The 23,337-nt window shown below is 34.6% G+C and overlaps 1 pseudogene; it reads right to left on the bottom strand.

Annotated features, from left to right (window-relative positions):
- Positions 1–3,262: 3,262 nt before the first annotated feature.
- LOC118837877 lies at positions 3,263–15,395 on the bottom strand (annotated as a pseudogene).
- Positions 15,396–23,337: the final 7,942 nt, after the last annotated feature.

The following is a 23,337-nucleotide window of genomic DNA, read 5'->3' on the forward strand; positions in this document are numbered from 1 at the left end:
AGATATTAAGTTTTACACATCAGAAATCTGAATGGTAAGACTTTTAATATATCAGCATTCTTCAACGAAGAAGATACAGCAAGACAAAACAAAATTATGTTAGATTCACCTCTTCCTATGGGGTCAAGAGACCATCATCAGGGTCATTATTATAATGAATGGCATTTATATAGCACTTTAAACATTACAAAGTGCTTTGAGCAGTTATTTCATACATTAGTAGTGTTATCCCCATTTTCAGATGAGGAAATCAGGGCACAGAGAGGTTAAGAAACTTGCCCATAGGCCCATAGCTATTAAGTGAGAGAGATTGGATTTGAACCTAGGCCTTACTGACTCGAAACTTCAGCATTATCTACTTCCAGTGCTCCTACATTCTATGGAGGCTCAACATTCCTATTTATAAAATAGATGTTTCATTACTAAAATTGAAATTTCCAAAGGTATCCATTTAGAAATCAAACAATACTATGTCATCATGCTGAATTTGCCCAGATAAAGGCTATTATGATTATCAGAGAATTTTCTAAGGAAGGCAGCTTTCTTTACATAGTCTCACAAAATTGTAACATTGTCATGTTGTCTCGTGCATATTTCTATTGGTATTAATGGAACAACAGTTTGTTAGCTCTAATAGCAAAGGTTTCAATAGGAATTACAAATTTATCTCATTTCAGTCATCAAAGTTAGTTACTAAGGATGAAAAAAACAACTTGTCACAATCCATACATTCATTTTTAAACTTAGAAATCCACTCTTCTCTGTCCTATTGAATGCCAGATAAGGGAACCACCAATTTTCACCTATTCATTATTTATTTATTTAATTTTGAAACCTGAAACATTTTATTTAAAAAACTAAGCTTCAGAATTGCTCCAAATCTAATAACTTTCCCCCCAAATACCAAAAGGTGCGGTGTAAAGCACCTTCTCATTAAATACAAACTTTCTTTTCATGATGCATTGCATCAATGTTTTGCATCGATCTTCATGCAAAAAGAATTTTGTGTTGCATCTTGGAACGTAGAAATTGTATACATTGAAAGAGGATGACTAACACCAATTAGCTGCTTAAATTCCTACAGAGGAACTCCTTTCCCCTTAATAAAAATGACCATTTTCTATGTTTGTTTATATTCAAGAATTTCAACTTAGTTGTAGCAAATGTAAATTTGTATTTTTAAAAAGAAAACTTTTTAGGTTGAATAATATTATGGAAGCCTTAAGACAAGAAGCTTATTGTTGAAGTCCTGTTGCTTGTTTTATTTAATGTCAGCATTCAGTAAGGGATTTCAAAATGAAACATCACCTATATTACTTTTGTAGAATCATTTCCAAAACTGATGTAATAGGAAAATAATAATTTTACTTCCCTTTCAATCTTTTCCATAAAAGATTATAGTGGCAAACTTGTGCTCAGGTTTTGGTTATTTCTTTTTTTAAAAAATCATCAATCAAGCTGGACCGCCCTCAGTTTAAATTCCATTATTCTTGGATTGACTATAAGCTTTGTATCTTTGAAAATGATGTAAAATGGGTCCCCAGTCTCTATTATAGAAGCATAAATACCCCAGGAGCAATTTTAATTTTCTTTTGGATTCCATGGCTCACTCCTTATAATTCTTTATCAGTATAAACCGGATACAGACTTGACTTCTTTGGTATATGCACACAGATGGCATTGACAGCTCTCTATCACTAGCTTCTTAAGAGACTAAGGAAAAAAGTCCAGAAGGCAAGAGACGGGAGGGGAGTATAAACTGAGGAAATGGGATGGGGGGAGGGGGGAATTTTTCTTTTTATAGGAAAATAAAGTCAGTACTCTTAATTTGATCTGAAATCCCTATCATGAATTTTTCTAAATGATGTGGCACATCAGGAAAGTCAGATTTAGAAATGACAAGACCTGTAGGTGAAATGTTCCCTCTGTATTTTGGCATCATATTACTTATGGTATACAACTATCTAAGGATCCCTCAAGCACATTCTTGGCACAACAGAACCCTTAAAACACGAATAAAATTATCACTTCTCTCTGCAAGTATCTCAACATCAGTCCATTGACATGAAGTTGGTCATAAGTATTAAACAATGTTACAGCTCCCCACTTTTATTATCTCTTCTTTTTTTCTGTTTAACAAGTTCAAGTTTACAAAGCTGTTTTCTTTTAAAGGGGTCACTTTCAACTTTTTTTTTCCAGTGTGTTTAATGAAAGTAAAATTTAACACTCCGTATGGGAGAGCTCAGTACTTTACAGATTTTAACTTTACTGCTGAGATTTCTAACAAGGCAGATTCACCTTATACCAACTGTTTTAAAAGATGATTCGGACACCTGGTCATGGGTACGGGTCTCAGGCCTATGGCCAGTCTAGACAGTATGTATGACCTAGATGTCAAGTGTCAAGTCCAATCATCTCTCTTTGACTAGCCATTCCTTGAATTATTTCCCTTTTCACTTCCTTCATTTGCTAAAAACTTAAAATTGAGATTTTTATAGCAGATATTCTTCCCCAAGGTCACTCACTATATGTAATTATGCAAACATGTATTTACAACCTTTAAACACATTGAGACTAATGCCTGGAGTCAAATCTCTTGCTAAAATATAATCACTACAGACTTTTCTAGAAAAGTAAGAGGCATACTGGGAAACTTACCTTCTGTTATGGACCCATTGCCTAAAAATATCTTTGATTGAGGAGAAAATAACAAATTTTGGGCATACACAGGCAAACATTGAAATTCTGAATTTCCTGATGGACTTTTTTCTACCCCTGCTAATGAAATCAATTCCATGTCAAATGCCAATCTGAAAAAAAAAATAAAATGATATAGACTCATACCTCTTTAAAATGAGAGTTACGACAGACATGTCTGTGAAATCTGAATGTGTGTAAAGGAAAAAAAAGATACCAAATAGCACTATCACAAAATAATTAGATTCTGCAGGTCTATTGCATGTATATTGCATGAGGAAACAAAGAAGAATGCGACCCCTTTATTACCCAATTAAGTTCATGTAGAATTTTCTGTCAGACCGAAAAAGGACACCTTTAAGAATACATCAGAACTTCCATGATATTCTCTCAGGGGATTACTTCATATGTTAAAAAAAATACTATTCCAAAGTAAAAGCATTAAGAGTTATTTAGATTTGTCAGTATCGAAACGAAGTTCTATGGAATGTCTGGGACACACTTTTCTTCAATAAACTCAAATTTTCAAACAAGTTGTTACTTAAATGTCCCTTTGATGGAGGATCTATCCCACAGTCACAAAGTGGCTTCCTTTGTTCTGAGTGAGAGCAATTCTTTGTTCCTTCTGGATTCCAAATTGCTCATTCAAAGTCATCTCAGTCTGTTTTCCAACACTGTTTATTTCAAATTATAAGAGAACCACTTTAGGAAACTTCCCTTCAAGGTGATCGCTTTTCATCAGAAATCATGGTATAGGAGTACGAGTTCAACAGGGTCTCTGAGCTACTGAAGGATGAATTGCCCCAGGATTGTCAGTGGATGCAGTCAAAATTCCTCCATTTGTGGTAGAAGTTCACCATTCACCAGTTGTCTTTGCTATTGCTTTGTCTAACAGTTGTTCTAGGTACACTTGGATCTGAACCTTTAGGCCTCTTTTGAAAAAAAAAAGTTTCCTGGCATGTCTTTTTTGCTGTTTAATTTTGTCCCATTCCTCATGAAATTGGATGGAACATTTTTCCTTCTGTTTAATCCTGAGAACTGAGATTGTTTCCTCTGCATGTTATTTTGCCTCTGAAGGTTTATTTTCTTTTTTTAACATTGGATAATATCACTGTATGTTCTTTTTACTTAGAGGTCGTGATGGATAAGGCTGATTCCTTTACAAACCCCATTTGCTTTCTGAGCAGCCAGGCCAGTGATAATTTCATACGAACATCTTTTTCCAGGACCCATTGTTCCTCTTCAGTCCAAACCATTTTTACTAAAACCAGTCTGCTGTGGTAGTCCCCATCTGGTTACTCTCATCCTGAATTGCCGGGCACCAGTCTAAGTCTATTCAATTTTGGAAAATTCTGTTTTCTTTTCTTCCTTTTTATTCAATTTGATGAGCTCATCCAGAGACATATCAATCTTATCAAGATTTTCATAGCTGCTGGTCTTCAGTGACAGCAGAGTCACTACTGAGTCTGCCATCCTGACAGCAAACCCATTCTCCAAGTTCTTCACAGATACTTGCCACTGGGGAAGGCCTGTATCTCAACCTGGCCAACTATCATAGATTGATTCCTACTCACTATTTTTTAAAAAATAAATTTATACCTTCAATGAAATAATCAATAACTAGCCTGTTCTGTATTTTATAAAATGGCAGACCCACCAGGAAAAGAAGAGATGGGTCATCTCCATGAACACATCGTTTGTTCTGTCACTGAAACAAAACATGGCTACTTTATTCTGGAAGTAAATTATTATATTTATATTATATTATATTATTTTTCTTATTAATTTTTAAAATTCTGATGGTCTTTTTACTATATATCTACCTAATGCTATGAAATGTGCATTATTCTTATTATAATGAATATTTCATCCCCCCTTATTCTACTTTTTAAGGGTAGCATGTGTAGCAACAAATTCAATACAGTATTTCTTCCTCTGTCACCCTTTGCCCTTTACTCCACTCAGGAAGGGGGAGAATGTTAAAGTAACATTCTTCTATAATAGCCATGTCCAGTGGACATGCATGCAACTCTGCTTTTCTGTCAATGTGGGTACCAGTTATATTCAAAAACATGCATCTAAGTCTTTGAATTGACATTCAAATCTTTGACTTTCGTGACCTTTGGAAGGACAAATAAAGATTCTTGTGTATAGCATATTTCTGATTGTGGTCAAATAGTCTTTCTACCTTCTCACTCACTCACGTTCAGTGTGGTTCCCAGAAAAGGGAAATGAAAACATAGGCTTCTAAATTGTTCCTCTGGTTTATGCAGGAGAGGAATAACACTTCCCTACTTGGCCTTTCCACATATCATAAATGAATTTAAATTTATAGGCCTAATATTCAAGATCCATGAAAGGAACAGTAATGCCTAATAGTGTTCTGAGTCCACTTTTCCAAATATAGATAAGAAAATAGAAGTCAATATTGACAAAAGTCATACTATTAAACATATTGTGGCCTAAATATTCAAACGATTAAAACAAAAGAAGTTTTTTACCTAACTTATCTAGATTCTGGTTGGATTTGTTGAATTAACTTTAGATATCAATGAACTATAGCAGAGTTATACAGGAATGATCCAATGTCCTCCATCACTTTGATCATGGGCATACTGAGTGATTGAAAATGGTCTAACTAATACTTCTACTTTCTTCAAAACTAGCATTGCTGTGCTAATTATGCAGATTAGCTCTAAAAAGTATTTTCATCACAGCAAATTAGGATTCCTATGGAAGCACCTTTGCATGGCTTCATGGGCTATCTATATGTATTGAGGACTGTGTATTAAGGATATAGTAGAAAAATCACTTGAGATACAGATTGAACTACATTACTTCTGAAGTCCTTTTTGAGACTGATATTAGGGTTTTAATGCCTTTTCTGCAGACCTGGTTTTTGTCAAAACATGAGTTTTTGGAGCCAGCCAATGATCTATGATGTCTATACAGTGCAGATAGGGACTAGCTTAAGTAGGGGAGTGACATTCTGAGACCTGTGCTTTAAGAAAATCACTTTGGTAGCCCCAGGAAGGAAAGATTGAAGAGGGGATAAATGTTTTACAAGGAGAACATTTAGGATGCTGTTTCAGGACAGTCAAGACAAGAGATGATGAAGACATGAAGTTGGGTAATTAACACTGAAGTAGAGAGAATGAACAGATGCCAGAGATATAATGGAAGGGGGGAACAAAAACAAGATGTGGCAATTGACGAATCATGTGAGGTGAGAGAGTGAAGAGTCAAGGAAAACAACAAGGTTGCAAACCTAGGTGACTAGAATAATGGTGGTACCCACAACAGAAATAGCCTAATTAATAATCAAGGTCGGTGGGTGGGGTAGATAATGGGCTCAAGTTGGGATGTGCTGCAGTTGAGATGCCAATGGGTCATCCAGTTTGAAATATTCAAAAGACAATTAGAGACAAATGACTCAAGAAACTGAGGTATATGCACACTACATATATATGTACATACAGATACATATACATACGTGTACATGTGCATATATGTGTATATGTGCATATATACATATACACACATATAAAATTATTGTCACAAAAACCTAGAGAGGAGAGAGAGTGTACAGAAGTGATGATGTTAAATGGTGTTAAAGCCTACAGAAAAGTGAGAATGGTGAGGATTTTTTATAGTCCATCAGGTTTTGCAGTTTGAGACCATTTGTAACTGACAAAACTAGAAGGCCAAAATGAACCAAATTAGTAACCCTGAAAACAAAATTGTACATAGCATCACAATTTGTAAATTAGGTAACTACTGATCTAGATTAAAATATATGCCATTTATTTGTCAGGCATACAGTTATTTTGCTAAAGTCCTTTTTATTTTTATTTTTAAAAATATGAGGGCTAGAAAAAAGGAAGGTTATCTGTTATTTTGTGACAGGAATAACCAGACAATGTACATGTTAAACTCCATTGTATCCACAGTGGTATAAGAGATGTATTTTACTTAGAGACAAAAAAAAAGATATCAATGTGATATATATATATATATATATTCTATACACATAGGTATAATTCAGATAGAATCTGCATAGATCTTTGTAGTATATGTGTGTCTTCATACATAAGTGTATGGCGAGATCTGGAGAAAAGCATAGCTATAAGGTAAAAGCTCATCTTTGAGTCAAGTCTTGCCTCTCACAAATATACTGCCTATATGACCAGACATGAATCACATAACTATATAGTATCCACATGCCACTGTCTAAGAGTACAGTGTACAAACAAGTACTGATCTGAATTGATGGAGGAAGTTCCTCACTTGGTATTCCCTATGCCGATGAAATCAGAGGTTTCATTCAAATAAGTGTATACTAACATGCATATGTGTAAATGTGTGTATGTATTTACTATTTGTATATATGCATATATAATCAGTTAATAAACATACTAAGTTCTAGGGATGATGTATATATGTACTATATACGCAAACATGTATTATGTTATATATTATATATTTAAATGCAGTTGTGTATATGTGTGTCAGAATTTATATAATTTTTATTGCCACATAAATTTAGAATGGTGAATAACCACACTTTTCTGAAATGAACTGATTTGTGGCAACAAGAATTTTAAGCTTATTCAGTAAGACAGATTAAAGAAATCCTACAGAGAATACATTGGATTACCTCTCAAAATTAATAAGTATATGGATATATTCTTAGGCATAATTCTTAAAATTAATGATATGCAAATATATTCAACACTTCTACTAAAAACTTTTTAAATGAATAGCACTGCATTTGAGATTACACATATATACATGTTTATATATATACGTATATATATATATATATATGTATGTGTATCATAAATAATCACTGATTTGCCTGATCTGCATTGAGATTATTGTTTCAAATTAGAAATAAAGCATAGGATGTTTATGGGCTATATGTAACTATTTTAATGACAGAGATATCATACCATGGTTTATTGCTATAAGCATTCCAGAAGTTCAGATGCTGAAGGCCAATACTAATTTATCCCTAGAATACCTGAAAAGCAAAGCAGATCACCAATACAAAATGATAGGAAAGTTTTCATCTCTCACATGTAAGAGCTTTACTGAGTGAAATGGGTATCTGATTGACTGGTAGAGAAACGGTCTGCATTAGATATGATGTACTTGTCTTGTCTCATGAATCACTGCTTCCTATTTCAGATATTTACTTTTAGGATATAGGAAAGAAATCATAATTTAGCAATATAGTTTTCTCAGTGTTGTACTTCTTTTTAAAGACTGTCATTTCAGTAATGTGCTTTTACCTGTTTTTCCCCCAGTTCTCATCGTCTTTCTTCACTAAACACACTTTGGAAACTGTAGTGAGATGAGCCCCAAAGTATCCACCGAGACTAGCAGGAAGTAATAGCTTGAATCCATTTCAAACCCATTTTTATGTTATGATCATTTCTTTTTCTCTTATGTCATCTTTGAATTATCTATCATTTTCTCATCCCTCATTGCCCCACCTCTCTGCTATACCCGCAAATAATTTGAAAACAGAAAATATGCTGTGGGGGAAAACGGTATTCACTGAATTTTACTTATAAATTGAATTTTCCTTTAGATGAATTTTTCCTGACTCCCTATATCAAATTGTTTTTAGTTTATTAATCATGTGGATCTGATCAACTGTAATAGTCAAAAGAATTGACAGTATATACTATTGAAAAGTAAAATCAGAATTTTAAATTATAGAAACCCTTATACTCTATTTGCAAGGCAATGTTCTAGGTACTGTTAGAGAGACAGAGATAAATAATTTATTCTCCTTGACATCAGATGTCATAGTTTAGGAAACTTTATCAACATTAAGAGATTAAGGTAGTAAGATCATAAATGTAAATGTTTATAATATAAAAACAAAATACTTCCATAACACCTTGGAAATTATTGACTCCAGTGGCATTATACCAATGAGGAAACTGAGGCCCAAGGAGTTTAGATGATCATACTACACTAGTATTTGAAGTGAGTTTTGCATGCTAGGTTTCTTGATTCTGTGTCCAGTACTCTGTTCTTTATAGGTGTTCTTTCATCTTGCTTGTTGAGGAAACCTAAAGTTCCCATCACTACTTGTCTCCTGATTGCAGGGAAGTGTGAGGAAAGCATATTTTCCTGATAGCCAAAAGAAAATTTTTAGAAGACAAACTTTTTTGGATGTATCTATATAATTTACTACTTCAAAGTTGTCAAATGATTCCAATTATTTTTCAGGACCAATTGAAGAGAGACTTTATACTAGGGTTCTTATCCTGCTTATGTAGACCCCTAAGGGATTTGGGGATATATTTCAGTGTCAATAAACTTGGTTGAGGAAAAACACAATTTTATTCTCACTAATCTGTAGCTGAAATTTAGCATTTTCAATTATGAAGGGAAACAGGAGAAAAACCATCAACATTTTGGTAAGATGGAAAACATGGGCTTTATGAGATTACTAGATTGGAATGGATCTGTAACCAAAAAAAATGTTGAGACTCACTATAGAGAAGAGATGACCAAAATTCCAAGTGTAGAATCATAATGAATAAACTACGGACTAGCTGACACTAGAAAAGCTTCTGTGTTTTGCTAAAAGCAGTGCTAATGAATTCTAACCCTAATAACAGAAGGGGGAGAAGGAGATATTTGAGAAAATTCTGCTGATCCTTTAAGAAGCTGAGTTACTTGAAAGGCCGTGGAAGAGGCTGTGAAATGGGATTCAGTAGATGTATTCACTTCTGCTATAAGTAAGCCTATGAATCCTAAGCCCTTAAGAACATAGGAGACTTGGAAGCCAGGAAATAGTTATTGTTGAATCTCTGAGTTAGGAGGGACTCAGTGTTCTGACCCAGTGTACTATTGTTGTCTCATGGTGAAAAAGTTCATGTCTCTATAAATATTACAATCTGGTTTCCTGTACAATTGGGACTAATTAGCTTGCTTTATCTGAGTGTGGTGCTAATGAGGCCAAGGTCATGACTCAAAGTCTGTTGCCAGAGACTTCATCCCAGACAACTATCTCAATAAAACAATATGATCTTCAAATGAGAGTGTGTGTGTGTGTGTGTGTGTGTGTGTGTGTGTGTGTGCACGTGCGTTTTTGAGAGGGGGGTATAGGGAGGAAAGGGAAAGGTAGAGGGATTGGATTAGAGATAGAAAGCGAGAGTGAGAGAGATACTGAATAAATACATACCTATCAATTCTGGGGGAAAATGAAGCGAAAGAAATCAGCAACAGAAACAACTCAAGGTTCCTGTTGTTTGGAGGATGAACCAATGATATGAGCTCTGTTTGTATGTGACAAGCTATTTTGGTACCTGGCAATAATATCTGAACTGAATTTTGATTAACTACGTATGTGGATATTATATTGAGAATGAAAATAAGATATTCAAATTTTAAAGCCCTTTGTGATGAAAACATAAACTTTTCGATATGAAACCTGCTTAACACATTCCCTGTGAACTTATTTATTTTTTTAGACTAATCTTGCTCAGGCTTTAAGTTTAGGGACCAGTGTTGATCGCACTTTCAGGGAATCATGACCTGCTTTGTTTCCGAGCAAGGACAGTTCATTCCTTAGACAGCACGGTATGCCCACCTCCCTCCCCCCAAGTCCCATCCCTGCCCCTTCCTGGAGCTCACCAATCGGAACTCCCAAGCCCCAGAGAACTTCCAGTCCTGGGCTCCCTAGGAGCATGTGCTGTAGACTTTCACCATCATACGGCCAGTTCCCTGTGAATTTTAACAAAGATCTAATATTACTCAGTGAAAAGTACTCACTGTAGTGAATGGATTTACTTTACATTATAAGATGTGTATGGAATTTGAATATTTAGTAACATTAGAAGTTTAAGCTCTAAATTCCAAACGAAGTTCTTTCTTCTGGTGGCAGCGTGGTGTAAGTAGATGGACTGCTGGACCTGAAGTCAGACTTTGAATTAATTTCTGTTAGGCACTGTTAGCTTCATGATCATCATTGAACTACTTACCTCATCAGAGCTTCAGTTTCCTCATTTTTAAAGTGATGACAATAGTAACAGCATTAATTACTTCAAAGCACAATACTTTGTAAATTTTTAAGTACTATGTAAGTAGGAATTCTTAATTAAAATGAATGTTAATGAGGCAAACACACAAATTAGTATATATATTTATCTACCTATTTACAGACAGAGGGGATATAGACTAGGTGGGATCCTTCTCTGGTGTAGTGAATATTTATATAGTTCAATTCACATCAATAAAACACAAACACATGAATATGTTACTGTCAAAGCAAATGAAATAGTCATTGCATAGGATTTTTTGAGACTTGCAAGACCATTAGGAAATCAACTTTGAACATTTCATATTTTCCACTTTGTTGTTTCACCAGTTCCTGATCTCGGTGCTAGTATACTAACAGGAGTCCCCTAGGATCCCTTTCTACCCAGGTGTTCAGTCCTCTTACCGTCTCTGGGTATTGGCTGCTGGCACCTCTGTTGTGCCATAACTGTCACTGCCACAGCCCACTGCTGCTGTGCTGTACTCCTGGACAACCCCTTCTCAAGTGCCCACAGAACTTTCTGTCTCTCTTCCAAAGCTACGGGGGATGAAAAAGTGACCTTGTGGAGGAAGTTGTGGAAGAGCTAAGGCAAAAATGCTTCCTTTCCCTCTATCTTGCCCCGCCTTCCCCATGCCACAGTCTCACTTTGAAGAGCGATTTGGGAGAATCCTCATAGCCCAGTAGCTACGGTTCATAAATAGGAAAGGTGAAGGCTTAGCTCTATTTCACTTACTGACTTCTTTAGCCAAATCATTTATCTGAGGTCTGGAGGATGGATTAGATTAGCATTTTTCGTTTTCTTTAAATTTTCTGATTTAGTTCCTAAATCTGTGTGACCTATTATATGTGGGTAAACTATCCCACTATATTAATTCACCTGCTATAATATAAAATGAAGCTGCACAATAATATTGGAATAATCCTCCTTCTATTAATAATTTTTCTGAAAGTAATACTCCAAATTGTTTGCTCCCTTTAGGCAGGTGCAATTCAAATGTGAATTATCACAGCTTCAAACTCTTACCTGAATAGAATCAAATGATAGGTATGGGGATGAGGAGCAAGCAGACTTCACTCTGAGTGACTTTTCTCCATGAAAGTGGAATAATTTCATGAATCCAAAATCCTCTTCATTTTCCCTTTTGGCTTTCAGGCTAGATATAAAAGAGGTAAGTATTAGGTACCTCTAATAACAATTATAAGAAAAGAAGTAGAGAACACATCATCAGTGTTCTGGTCCATCTCTTCTACTATTGCTATCGCTTAGGTAAATTAACATTTTATAATTGAATAATAACATGTGTGCCCATATTTATAATTGACTCCAGCACCACTAAGTTGACTCTCTTCAGACTATCAATTATTGTATCTGTTATGATGCATGATTGCTAACTTGTTTAGAAATTATAATGAATGGTTATGAGTCATTAATGAGACTCAGATTTCTGTTCTATCTGGTTAACTTTCAAATGGTCAATCTGTGTGAATCGGGGGTTCCTAAATAACTTGTCAACTTTATTGTAATCCATAAATGCTTCTTTTAAATGTAAATAGCTACAGTTTTCATAGAATGAAAGATGTTAAGTATATATTGAAGAAGAGATTCAAGACATTGTAAAGATTTTTCTAATTGTAAAAATTGCTCGTTAGCAACAAAAATCACTTTTAAAAACATGGGAAATAGCAGTCTTTCTCAGAACACTTAGATAAATTAGTGCGTGTAAGAATTATTCTGGTATGACAAATTTAGTGATAGTTTCATTAATGTAGGACACATAAGAAGCTCCTGATGGGAACAGAAGAGAAAGGATATTATAATGTGAAAATCATTGCTAACACTTTCACACAGGTTTCAATCTTGCTAAAAGCCTAGTTATTAAAATCGTTGAACTGTTAATTAATTGAGTATATTACATATAAGCCTGTTTTCCACTACAGCCTTTTATATTCCTGATTAATAAAAAGTATCACTCTGGGTATATTAATATAAATATATTCTCTAACTGGTGTACCTACAGAGAAACTTTTATTAATTTGTGTCTGAATTCTTCATGTGATGAAACCGTATCAAAATAAGCAATAGCTGTAAATTCAACATAATGTAGTTTTAATGACTACTAATGGGATTGGTTACCTTTCTTTTGAGTATTTCTACATTGAAAAAATGTCCATTTAAATCAAACAACATCTGCTGGCTGGTTGTGTATAGACTTGTAGTTGATCAGGCTCGGAGATTAAGTGTAACATTTGCTGGTTAGCTGTGCAGTAGATACAGTAGAAAATAAGCTATTTCATCCTAATACTTTTCAAATGTTGGTTATGTCATGTTTTCTACACAATGTCCCTTGATTTCCCCCCACAATAAGGACATCCAGCATTTTGGTGTAAACTTAGAAAATACATAAAAAAATTATCCTATGAAATGTCTCATAGTTATCAGTGTGTGCTTGAATAGGTGACAGCAAATTTAAAAATAGAGACTAAACAAAAATTAATTGTATATGTTTAGGAGCCAGGGGTGTTTTGAGGGCAAATGTAACTTCTTGCCAACTCTACTAAATGGCACAAGCAAAATCCAAGTTGATTCTCATCGATTTGACAAATGGCACAGAACGTAAAAATTAAAAACCATGCTATCATTGGCCAGTTTTGGTCCATTGGCTAGATAATACAAGGAAAATCAAGAACTTTAAATTCCAACTCCTCTCCTGCCCTGTGAAAGGCAGTAAAGCTTCCTGTAACTAACACTATCTATAAAAAGATAATGTCTCTTAGAAGATATTGAAGGAAGTAACCTAAATTAATCCGCTGAAACTCAATAATAGTTTTTGAAAAACCTGAGAACATAAGTCAACTGGGAAAGAATTTCCTTTTTGATGAGAATGTTAGGGAAAATTTAAAGCAGTTTGGCAGAAATTAGATTTAGACCAATGTGATACACCCATCCCAAGATAAACGTATATGTAACTTGAATGTTAGAAATTTATCTATAAACAATTGAGGGGAAGGGTGGATCCTTAACTAAATATGGAGGGTAGGGAGTTAAGAAAATATTCTTTTTAATCACATGAAATAGAAAATTTTTGCATGAACAAAATTAATGCATTAAAGATAAAAATGCATGATGGGCAAAAAAAGCAAAACAAAAATTGTATCAAGGATCTCTGTTAAGAGTTTGATATCCAATATACATAGACTTCCTCTAGGATGGCAATAACCTACTGTAACTCATTCATCAATGATCAACAAACTCCTACTTAGCCATATACTCTCTATCCCGTGTTTCTGAAACTTGTCATTATTCAAACCACCACTGCACTCTTCCCCATTCCTACCTCCCCAAACTCCACCTCTGTCCTCATCCTCCTCTAAAACTATTGACCCCTTCCACTCTGCTCTCCAGACTGATTTCTTCATAAGTAACAAACTTGATTTCATGCTAAATCTTTTCCTTTCTTACTTGTTTCATCTTCTGGCTCTCATTGAGACCTGGCTGCCTCCTGATGACCCAGCTTCCTTGGCAACCTTTTCCAGCAATTGTTGTATAATCATTCATTCCCCTTGACTCACTAGTCAAAGTGGAGGAGTTTGAATTCTCCTTCTTCTCCATTGTCACATGCAAGCTCACCTTCCATCACTATCAGTAACCTCTCTTAGGTCACTCAATCCGTATCTACAACCTAATCAAAATGTTGGTAGCTGTTGTCTACTGACCTCCTGGACGTTCCCCTTCTTTCATCAATAGTTTCATTGCCTGGCTCTATATCTTTCTCTCTTTCTCAACTCCAGGCCTAATACTAGGGGACTTCAACATACATATTGATACTCCCTCAAACACCCTTGCCTCCTACTTCTTCAGATTACTCATTTTCTGTAATGTACTTCCCCACGCTTTAACCCTTGATAACTCCCACGATCTGCTTCCTTTCCTCTTATTCACTGACTATTGAACAAAACTGAAGTAAATTATTAAACTGTGATAACTGACTGGATTCCCTAAAAATTTCTTACATACTCTCAAATTGGCCCTTAGTGAAGCAAGTCTTTTTTTTTTTTACCCCTGATTAACTGACACATTAACCCACAAATCCTAGAGGCTTTTCCAAACCTTTTTTATCTCTTGTCAGACCTCCCATAGCACTCCATTCCCTCTCTTAGCTGAGAACCTTACCTCATATTATAGTGAAAAAATAGCACAGGCAAACAGAGTCAAATTACTTGCCCAGGGTCACACAGCTAGTAAGTGTCAGAGGCCAGTTTTGAACTCAAGAAGATGAATTTTCCTGATCCCAGGCCTGACATTCTATCCATTGTACCACCTAGCTACTCTTGCTACCTCATGGATTTAATTGTCTTCTCTGTGCTGATGATTCTCAAATCTCCTTATTTAGCACCAACCTCTCTACTGACCTCCAGTCTCATATTTCCAGCTGCTCATTAGACATCTTGACCTGAATGTTCTATAGACAGCTTAAACTCAACATGTCCTAAAGTGACCTTTTATTTCCCCTAGACTCTCTCTTCTTCCTCACTTCCCTATTCCTATTGCAGGTATTGCTGTAATCATTTAATTGTTCTCCTTGCCACAGGTTTCTCCCCACTTACAGCCCACATTCCACTCAGATGTCAAAGCCATCTTCAGAAAGTTCACACCTGACCATATCACTTTCCTACTCATTAAACACCAGTGACTCCCTATTACCTTCAAGACCCAATATAAAGTTTTCTATTTGGTGTTCAATGTCCTTTGTAACCTGTCTCACCTATGTTTACGATCTTCTGACACCTTATTCATCCACAGATACTCTGCTAAAATCCTACCTTCTATAAGAAGTCTTTATTATTTCTAATTTATCCTCTTTTTAACTCATTTGTACATAGTTGTTTAAGCATGTTGCCTATTAGTTGGACTGTGACTTCCTTGAAAACAGGCACTTCCTTTTGGCTTTCTTTGTATTCTCAGCACTTAGCACAGTGCCTGGCATATAGTAGGCCCTTATTAACTCTTCATTGCCTGACTGACAAGTCACAGAAATAAAAAATCAAAAGCTATTAATCAATACATAATTGGTAAAATATAGGAATAAACATTTCTCAAAAGACATAAACAGTTACTCTACATATGCAAATATATATGGCCAAATTGCTACTAATAATAAATCTAAACCAAAAGAACCATTAGGTTTCACCTCACATGCAAAAAATTAGCAAAAATGACAAATTATAAAAATTGCCAATGTTGGAGAAATTGTGCAAAGACAGACACAGTAATCAGTAATTGGTGGAACTGTGAATTGGTACAATCATTATGGAAAACAATTTTGGATTAATTGAAGTGAAAATAATATCCTTAGCTTTTTGCCCAGAAATTCCCTATTGGGATTATATCTCAAGTAAATCAGTGACAAAAAGAAAATATCCATAGACATGAAATATTTATAGAAACCCTTTTTGTAGTGTTAAAGAACTGGAAATAAAGTAGTTGTGAGGTTAGACTTTTCTAAATTATGTATTTGATCCCAATTCTCCTACTGTATGTAAAACACATGAACAAGTGGGTGTCTCAATTTACCTAATTCTATTGGAAAAATGGCTTAAAAAAGGCAGTATATGAACATAATATAATATCACTATGATATAAGAAATAACAAATGTGACATATAAGAAAGCATCGAAAGTAAGATAAACTCATGAAAAGTAAGTGAGGTAAGCAGAGACAGAAAGACAATATAGAAAAAGATTACAAAATTTATTTGGATATTACTGGAAGCACAAAGCAATCAAAACTGAATATTGTGAAATTACAATGACCGAGTTTGGACCCAAAGAGGTTATGTGAAATAAAACCTCTTCTTGCTTTGAAGAAGGTGGGGAGTCCAAAGGTATGAGACTTTGCATGCAACTCTCCATGTCTTATCCCTGTGCATTTTCATTAACTGTCCCTCATTCCTAGGACTTCCTTCCCCTACATCCCTATCACCTGGCTTTCTTTAGATACCAGCTGAAACCTCATCTTCTATATGTCTTTCCCAGTCTTCTTTAATGCTAGTATATTCGCTTTGTTCATTACCTCCAATTTATCCATCTCCTACTTATATCATATCTTTGCAACTTTGGACAAGTATTGTTTTATCTGACAGTAAGCTATATCAGAACAAAAAATTTTTTTGCCTTCTGTTTTGTTTCCTCAGGACTTATCATAGTACCTGGCACATAGCTACTTAATAAATGTTTGTTGATTTAACTTAATGAGATGCATTTCACATATGACCCCTGAATCTGAGAATTAGGTAAATTGAGTCAGATTCAACCACCTTGTCTACATTAAGCACAAGTAGGCACCTGGGAAAATGATAGAATGGGGTAGTGATTTGTGTGAGGTCATAGAATCTTTGCCCTATATAACTTCACCGACTTGTTCATGTGTTTTACATACAGTAGGAGAATTGGGATCAAATACATAATTTAGAAAAGTCTAACCTCACAAAAATACAACTTGAAAGATATTTATCAAATTTTCTTTAAAATTAATATTCAAAGAGCCTCAATGAATTATTAAGATAGAGGATGATTCAAACATAAAGAAAATATTGTAGTGAAATTCTTCAGGAGTTGGGGTAAAGAAGTAGAAAACATTGAGGAGCTAATGAAGATTGTCGTTTTAATATATGTAATCCCTGCTCGTGGGACTTGGTTTTTTGTTTTTGTTTTTTAGGTGTTTTTTTCCCTTTGTTACTGGAGGAATGGCTTTTGAAATTGAGTGTTTGGTGAGTTTTGTAAGGTTACTTTAGACCTCAATACTTCCTTTTTAAAAAAATCAAACACAGCCCTGGTCTTCAACTAAGTTTTTGAAAACATTATCTAAAACAAAATAAATGTGTCTTATTGTCATTCACATGGCTTGCTAGAATTAGTATGTTAAGGTTTTGAGACTCCTCTTTTATCTTCAAATTTTGCTTTTTTTTTCCCTCAGTGCCCTCCCTTTAGTTGGAATTTCATTTTAGTTTTATTTTGTTTTGTTTTGTTTTGATGTGGCCATCATTTTCTGTGTTTGGAGGCATTTTATTTCATCAAAATACCCATTAATATCTCATGTCTTCCATCATCTCTGTTTTATACACAAATAACCCCAACGTGGATGCATCAAAGACACCTATGTCCAATACTTCAACTATAATGTAACAAAAGGAATAAATTTGTCTGGTGGGGATAGTAGAATTCATGTTCATCATACCTGCATTTCAGCTTTGGATTCTCTTTTGTGTCTAATCTCTACTTTGTGGATAAGCTTTTCAGTGCTACATTAATTTTATTTTGTGTCATGTTGTTAAAACAACATTTTCCCATCAAAGCCATCAAAATGTTAAGTGATTTCCATTTGAAATTTTTCCCATCTGTCTTATTAGTTATATCAAATGTATGTCTTGCTTAGACACACATAAATCCTTATTTAGTTAAGATGTAATATTCCTTAATTTACCACACTGGAAATATTTGAACAGTGAAAAAACATGCTCTGGAACTCCCTTCCCCCAAGCACACACAACCTCAACCTCACCCCCACCCCCACCCACCTATGTATGTTTCCAGAGCATGTGTGTATAAATGTATGCAATATACACTTACATATATGTAGATAGTGTATAACATGCAATATATATGTATATATATGAAAAGAATACAATTTCTTAATTTACCACAATAAACAAATTTGAACAATGAAAACATTTTATCCAAAACCGCCCATATATTTCTGTGTACACAGCTACCCACACAGGGAAGCTTCTGACATATTCATTCCCAAGGCTGTTAAATCACTGAGTGAATCATTCAGAAGAAAGGAAACTAATTAGAAAATAAAATGGTTGATTCTATTTTCAGAGAAATCAAGGTTCAGAAAAGAGTGGGTAGTTATTGACATCTATTATTTAGAGTAGATACATACTTTTTAACTTCAGTAATGAAGAACTGTGGAACACTAATAACAGTTTATGGGTTGTTTCTTAGTTTAACAGTCTATAAAATGGGAACAGTAACACTTAACTGTGTGTAAATAGAATTGGTTTTTGAAACTGGTTTGAAAATTTGAATGTCTGAATATTGCTAAAAAAAAATCCCAACCTCAAATAATCATTAAATAATGCATTTCTTTATAAAGAATTGCATAGTAATTATGCTCGCAGTTCAGTGTTTTCATACACAACAACTATTTCTAAGTCCTGAAAATCGGTTATTAACCAGCAGAACCAAATGGGAGGTTAGGGTTAGAAGGATTATGCCTTCAGGCTTTCGAAGCTATAGAGAAATGACATATCTGAAATGAAGATATCAGAAGATACTGCAGCAATTTCTCTAAGACTAATGGTAAAATCCCAATGGCTTAATGTGTCATTCTACTCAAGAATGTTTCAAGTATGAAAGTCACTGTCTGTAGTTTTGAATAAAACTGTGTTTATGAAACTGCTACTGAGTGCAGCCATATTACTGAATAAAAATATAGTTCAGTTGTTTCTGTTGTTTGTACATATTCTGTAACAGCCTTAATGTAGAAATACATGAACTAATATGTTAGTCTTTAAAGAAAAATAATGTGATATTTATGATTATTTCTAGTGAATGATACAAAAGCATTTGTATCAACCCAGCTTATGCATCAGTTGTTGTTTCAGATACCCTACAGAGATATTGATGCAAATAAATTACACAGGACGTTTACACCTACATTTCAATTTTCTATTTTCACTTCATACCAAAGAAAACAAATTTAAGAGTCTATTTTTAAGTGGCCATCATATCACCGACTGTATTAAAGTTAGGCCACGTGCCTTAATGGCATGTGACTGAACACTGTGATTCTTTTCTGTTAGTAGGTCTAAAGACCACACTAAATGAACGTTCACACCTTTCCAACTGACACTCTTTAGCACTGCTCATTAGTGGAAGGAGAAGGTGACCTTATTAGTTTTCTTTTTTTGGTTGTTGTTGGGGGATTTAGGCAGGTGATAATTGGCATAACTCCTAACTGTCTCCAAAGACCAATTAGCAAAAGGGAGTCATGTACTGCACCAGCCTGTGTTTCAATTAAATGTCTATTTCTGGTAGAGTTAAATGGAGAAATATCTCCCACGTAAGATTTATGTTAGTGCTATATTTGGGTTTTGCTGTGGATGACCGTAGCACTGAGTCTATAAATGCTTTCTTTTCTTTACCCGACAAACTACATCTCTAGAAATCATGATATTTCACAAGTTCTAAATATTTTTGGCCTTCGATTATCTTAGTCATATTTATCAGGATACACTTTAGTAATTAGAATTACAAAGTACTACATTCATCTGTAAGACTTTGAAATTATCCTTCATTTCATGAAAGAATCTGGACTTAAAACTATGAATAACATTTATGTTTAAGCAAACCAATTGTGCTTTTTAAGACCACTTAACATAACTTTAAAGCAGAGTTTCTTAACCTGGGTTCTATGAACTTTTAAATATTTTGACAAATGTATTTCAATATAATTGGTTCCAATAAAATAAAGTTGTTACCATATGTATTTTATTTTATACATTTAAAAACATTATTCTAAGATAGGTGCCACAGGGTCAACCAGACTACCAAAAAGTCCATAAAAATGATTAAGAAACCCTGGCTTTAATGAAGTCAGTGAAAGATTATAGACTAATTCAAAGATACACTCAAATAATACTGGAAGCTTATAATAACATGCAGTCCCCCTAGTTTTCTTGCTCTGCTTTGTTTTCAGAACAAATCTTACATAATTTGTCATTTTCCTATTTGAGGTAAAAATCATTACGATAGAAATGAAAAAATAGGACATGCTGCAAATTATTTCAAATAATATATTTTTAAAAATAACCTTTTTGTCTCTGTGATAGGACATTATAGCACACAGTTCTAATCAATTATCTTCCTCAATGTTGTGTCTGCAAAGACCAGTTACATATATGCAATGTCATTTAGCCAGTCTGAATTTTGAAAACCCAGGTGACTGTTAACTAGGGACTGTTTTATTGTTTCTGGTACCACATCTTTACTCTGCAGATAGTTATCCTCTAAATCTATCTTTGACTATGTTATAAAATTATACTTAAATATATAAGCCTGTATTATGGAAGGAAAGAAAGAAATAAGAAAGAAAGGAAGGAAGAAATAAATATTTATCAACACTTAATATGTGCCAAGCCCTAAAGATGTAAATCATGTGACTAAGAAAGCCGCTTATCTCAAGAGCTTATAGTCTAATGTGGGAAGAATATACTTAAAAGGGAGATGAAAGGCATAGTTGTTCACTCCCTGTAGCATATGGTAGAGATGGCTCCATAGTAACTTCCTGATTCTGGGCAAGATGAAGCTAAAACTGACCTAGTAAGAGTCCAGCACCCCAGGAATGAAATACAAAATTAGAGTTGGAGAGGATGAAAAAGATGATTGTAGTGCAGGTAGCATAGTAGGAGCAAAGGTAGTAGGTTTTAATATCCTTATAACTTCTTCAGTAAATCACAAAAGAATATCATGTATGAATATTAATTGCCTCATTTGGATAACCCATAATTGTACTGATCATTTGTTTCACCTATTCATATGTATACATTAGCTGAAACATAGGCACAGGTGCTCAGTTTCAGGGAAAGCAACAATAACAGCATATCGTTTGTCTTATGCAAATTATTGACAATTCATTTATACTGTAATAGGTGACTTTCATGACTTCTTGTAGCTTTAAAAATAATCAGTAGTCTCCGGTCCACTGCTGAGAATCTCTAGTTTAGGTAATCTTGTTCTTCGAAAATAGATACACATATGGTCCACTGATGTAACCAAACCCAGAGTCTTTCCAACTTGGAAGGATATAAGCAAGCTTTCATTTCACTGGATCAGGTTTGGAGAATCCACGGTCGCTTCAGCACCACAATGAGGCACTGACCAGAGTAGGACTTTAGGGAAGGATTGTAACCAATATGACCTCTTTCATGTTGAAAGTACATGAATTATGAAGGTCTGCATTGTCTCATTGATGTATGACTGGGCAAATCATTCAACTTTTTAGTGCCCTAGGTACTGAAAAGTCTGCAGATCAGATTGTAGCTTTCATTTGTGGAGGAAGTCTCATAATGGGCTCCTTCTCCTCTATCATCATCAACATTATCTTTAAATGATTTTTAAAATATCTTTAATCAATTATCTTTAAACAAAACATATGTAAATGTGACAAAGTATTTCCTTCGGGTCACTCTTTCACAAAATTTGATGTTTGGGTCATTATTCATATAACTTAGTTGACCCGAAGTTGTTTTTGTCTAAAATTCTTGAAATAACTTTGTATGATATTTGTGCTTGCCAAATCACAAGCAGTTTTGTTTGTGATGCATTTTGCCAAATAGTGGTGAGAAGACAGCCACTTAAGCAAATGTGTATTTCAGAAGGGGAAAAACTTAATTTCCTCCCAATAGAACTTAACCTTACTAAGATTTACTCAAGCAAATAGGACAGTACAGTGAATGACTAATAAATAATTGAATTGAATTTGGCAGTAAAGGAGTGGAATTATCTGATACACCATTATTAGACTGTGACAAAGCTCACAGGATACTTTAAAAGTTTTCTAAAGGTTAGCTTCTTCCCTTTCTTAAGGAAAGAATATAAGGAGGGTGTAGAGGGTTGGAGGAAGTTTTTGAAGCTTAGAGAAAACCTCAAGGACAAAGACATGATGACTTTTGATATTAGATTATAAGCTCCTTTATATCCCCAGCACACAGCACAATGCCTGGCACATATAGGTACTTAATAAATGATTATTGATTGATTCCATAAAGACTTCAGCTCTCCTTTAGCTCCAGAAAAATCAAGGTCAGGCTTAAATCTACAGGTGTAGGGATCTCTATAGTTTTTTTTTTCCCTAAGGTTATCTTATTTCTGACAGGCATCTCCAGTTCATATTCTCAGTAGAGAGAGACTATAAATATTTTGAGTAATATAGGCACTGGGAATTCAATTGTTATTTCCTGTTTTTGATGTTATATCTTGCTCCATAAATGGTATTAATACACACTACAGTGATTTCTTTATGCTGCAATGTATATGAAAATACATTTTTCTGACTACTTCTGAGATACAGCCTCTCAAAGCAGCTGTGTATTATAGACAGGACTACCTGACCCTAGCAACTGGAAAGACAAGGGCTTGTTGAAGCATGAACTTTCACAGTACAACTAAATTGGGTTTCATTCAAAATCAAGGAGACCCATTGAGGCTATGTCTATTAAAAAACAAAACCCTGCTTCACTTGCAAAAGGAACCTGTATTAGATTCCAGAATGTACAAAAGTCTGTGTGCTACTTCTATGACACTTTGAAATTTGGCCCAAATATGTCAGTTCAGTAGGGATAAGGATAAGCATGGAGACTAGGATGGGAATAAGGATAGGATAGGGGAAAGGGAAGGGATTGGAGACAGTGATGGGCATGGGGATGAGGATGTAGATAGGGATAGCCATAGAGAAAAGGTGTGGAGCTGCAATTGCATTGCTATGAGGAAATCCCAGGTGAAGAAATTTCCTT

This window comes from Trichosurus vulpecula, chromosome 1 (assembly GCF_011100635.1).
Source record: "Trichosurus vulpecula isolate mTriVul1 chromosome 1, mTriVul1.pri, whole genome shotgun sequence".
NCBI classification, from domain to species: Eukaryota; Metazoa; Chordata; class Mammalia; order Diprotodontia; family Phalangeridae; genus Trichosurus; species Trichosurus vulpecula.